At 39.7% G+C, this 3,784-nt stretch overlaps 1 protein-coding gene across 5 annotated transcripts in view; it reads left to right on the top strand.

The window, feature by feature from the left end:
* The window catches only part of SRRD (SRR1 domain containing), a 39,548-nt gene that overhangs the window by 181 nt on the left and 35,583 nt on the right, over nucleotides 1-3,784 (top strand). The gene's annotated exons all lie outside the window — the stretch shown is intronic.

Genomic DNA, 3,784 nt, shown 5'->3' with positions numbered 1-3,784 from the left:
GTGAGTACGGGCTCGGTCCTGGGTCCGAATCGTCACGCCCGTAGGAACCTCCCCAAGCCCCAGCCTCGCCATCTGTAAAGTGGGAATAACTGCAAACCCTTTAAGGGTTATGGTAGGATTTAACGGAGGAAAAGAGCTCATTACAGACTGGAGCATAGTAAGCGCTCAATAAAGTTTGTCATTCCTCTTATTGCAGTTGTAGCTGCGTGACCTTGGGCAAGGTATGTAATCTTTGTGCCTCAGTTTTCTCATCTGTGAGATGGACGTGGAACTAGTACCTATATAGGCTTGTTTTGAGGATTCAGTGAATTAGTCAATGGTTTACCATCCCCAATAGTGTCTGGCGTGTGGTAAGCGCGGTACCAGTGTTTGGTATTAATATTATGTTAATGTTGGTTATTAGCGGTTTTGCTCACACCATGGCCGCAACCTGCACACGTGATTGTCATCACGCGTTAATTGAGGAGCTGCTACGTGCCTGGCGCTGGCTTGAGCTCTCAACACACTTTGTCAGAATGAACATCTCAGCCACGCTAGGATCCTGGCAGGGCGCCCAGTCTCAAAGAAACATAGGTAATGTGTGGAACCAGGTTTCAAACCCATGTCTTCCGTAACTTCAAAACCTGTGCTTAAAAGCTCTCCGTTATTCTGGTTTATCCCACCCCTCCCCCCATCATCGCTCCGTGCCTTGCTGTGTACCTTACATAGTGTTGGGGAGGAAAAGTTTTTCCTCTACCCTTCTAGGTTCTTTTGGCTGGTCTAATAAGAAAATTGACACAAGACAGGTTAACAGGAGGGAAAAACAAATTTAATCAGGAATGTGCAGGAGTCCCATAATAACATGGCACCCAAAAAAATGGCCAAATCAGGCAGCTTTTATATCTTTCAGACAAGGAAACAGTTATTTGTTAGAAAACAAAGGGGCTTGGACTTAGGGTAGCAAGTTCATGAAGTAACAAAGTGTGTTTATAAACCGTTCTTAGCCTTGACTCTTCTATCTCTGGCGATAAAGATGCCTTCTATTCTCCTGGTATACGAGGATCCTTTCATATGGGAGATTTGTTTCCTGCCTTCAGGGGAGCAAAGGAGGGTCAAAGTGTTCTTGCAGTGAATGTTTCTCAAGTAACTATAATTCCAAATAATCAATACGCCACAGTGGCATATTGAGGGGCAGCCTGCCCTGAACCCCATCAATAGCACTTAGAACAGTGCCTGACACCCAGGAAGCTCTCAATAAATGTTACCTCCTTTTGTTATTCAGCATTGTGCCTTTATTTTCAGTCCTTTAAGGGCTCAATAAATAACAGCTTTTGTTAGTGCTTCTTCGGATCAACAGCTGAAGGACCTTCACAACTGAGAGAAATGAGACTAATTTTATGTATTCCCCTCCCCCAGAATTAGGGCCTAGAGTCAATGGTGACTGAGCCTGAAAAAAAAAAACATCAGTGACTTTTTCTAGGATCTCAGGTGATGCCAGTGAGAATGAGTGTGCCTCGGGGCTTGGAGATCTCTTAAGAGGTGTCCTGACACTGTTATTCCTCCTCAGCTTCTTCAGTATCCCCTGGAGTTCCCTGCTTCTCCCTGTAGCCCCAGGTGTGGTGCAGTCCCCATTGCCCTGAGTAGAGAAGAGCCCAGCACTTTACACGCTGTTCTCCTGTGCACACACTCACCAGTTTACAAAGCACTCCCTGTACATTACAGCCCTCCTTTACCCTCTGGGCAGAACCTGAGGGCAGCCTCTTCAATTCTGTCTCCTCTCTGAGTCCCCTGAACACTGGCTTCTGGCTTGTCAGTTCAAATCCAACAAGTTCAGTTGTTTTTTTCTTTCAATTTTTTTTTTTTTTTTGTGATGAGAGCTTAAGATCTGTCTTAGCAACTTTCAAGTACACCATACAGTATTTTTAACTGTAGTCACCGTGCTGTACATTACATCCCCATGACTGATTTATTTTATAACTAGAAGTTTGTACCTTTGGGACCCCCTTCACCTGTTTCACAGCGCCACCCCCCTCCCCACCCCCACCCTTCGCAACCACCAATCTATTCTCTGTATTTGTGAGCTTCATGTGTGTTTGTTATATTCCTCATATAAGTGGGATACAGCGTTTGCCTTTCTCTGACTTATTTCACTTAGCATAATGCCCTCAAGGTCCATCCATGTTGTCACAAATGGCAAGATTTCATTCTTTTATGGATGAATAATATTCCACTATATATATACACATATAGTATGTGTGTGATACATATATATATATATATATATCACGGTTTCTTTACCCATTCATCCATGATGAACACAAAGGTCGTTTCCACATCTTGGGTATTATAAATAGTGCTGCAATGAACATGGGGGTGCATTTATATTTTCAAGTCAGTGTTTTCATTTTCTTTGGATAAATACCCAGAAGTGGAATTGCTGGCTCAAATGGTAGTTCTGTTTTTAACTTTGTGAGGAACTTCATACTGTTTTCCATAGTAGCTGCACCAATTGACATTTCCACCAGTGGTACACCAGGGTTCCCCTTTCTCCACATCCTCACCAACACTTACTATTTCTTGTCTTTTTGATATAGCCATTCTAACAGGTATTAGGTGGTAACTCATGGTGGTTTTGATTTGCACTTCCCTACTGATCAATTATGTTGAGCATCTTTTCATGAACCTGTTGGCAATCTATATGTCTTCTTTAGAAAAATGTGTATTCATATCTTCTGCCCATATTTTAATTGGATTGTTTGGGGTTTTTTGGTATTGAGTTGTGTGAATTCTTTATGTTTTGGATATTAACCCCTTATCAGATATATGATTTGCAAATATTTTCTCCCATTCAGTACGTTGCCTTTTCATTTTGTCAATGATTACATTTGCCGTGCAGAAGCTTTTTAGTTTGATGTGGTTCCACTTGTTTATTTTTGCTTTTGTTGCTTTTACTTTTGGTGTCAGATTTTTAAAAATCATCGCCAAAAAAATAAAATTAAATTAAAATTAAAAATAAAAAATCATCGCCAATACCTATGTCAAGGAGTTTACTGCCTGTGTTTTCTTCTGAGAGTTTTATGGTTTCAGGTCTTATATTTAAGTCTTAAGTCCATTTTGAGTTAGGTTTTGTGTATGGTGTAAGATAGTGGTCTAATTTTACTCATTTTTTGTATGTGGCCGTTGATTTTTCCCAACGCTATTTATTAAAGAGACTGTCTTTTCCATTGTATATTCTTGGCTCCTTTGTCATAAATTAATTGACCATAGATGCATGGGTTTATCTCTGCTCTCCATTCTGTTCCATTGATCTGTGTGTCTGTTTTTAAGCCAGAACCATACTGTTTTAATTAATATAGCTTTGTAATAGAGTTTGAAATCAGAGAATATGATGCCTCTAGGTTTGTTCTTCTTTCTCAGGATTACTTTGGCTATTTGAGGTCTTTTGTGGTTCCATACAAGTTTTAGGATTGTTTGTCCTATTTCATTAAAAATGCCATTGGAATTTTGATAGGGATTGCATTGAATCTGTAAATTGCTTTGGGTAGTATGGACATTTTAACAATATTAATTCCAATCCCTGAGCAGGGATAGCTTTCCATTTATTTGTGTCTTCTTCAGTTTCTTAATGTCTTGCAATTTTCAGTATACAGGTCTTTCACCTCCTTAGCTAAATTTATTCTTAGGTATTTTATTCTTTTTGATGCAATTGTACATGAGATTGTTTTCTTTTTTTTCTGATCAATATTTTTTATTGAAGTATAGTTGATTTACAATGTTGTATTAGTTTCTGCTGTACAGCAAAGTG

This window comes from Balaenoptera ricei, chromosome 14, assembly GCF_028023285.1.
Source record: "Balaenoptera ricei isolate mBalRic1 chromosome 14, mBalRic1.hap2, whole genome shotgun sequence".
Classification (NCBI taxonomy): Eukaryota; Metazoa; Chordata; class Mammalia; order Artiodactyla; family Balaenopteridae; genus Balaenoptera; species Balaenoptera ricei.
Note: the sequence above shows the minus strand (reverse complement) of the source record. Positions and strands in the feature narration are given on the sequence as shown.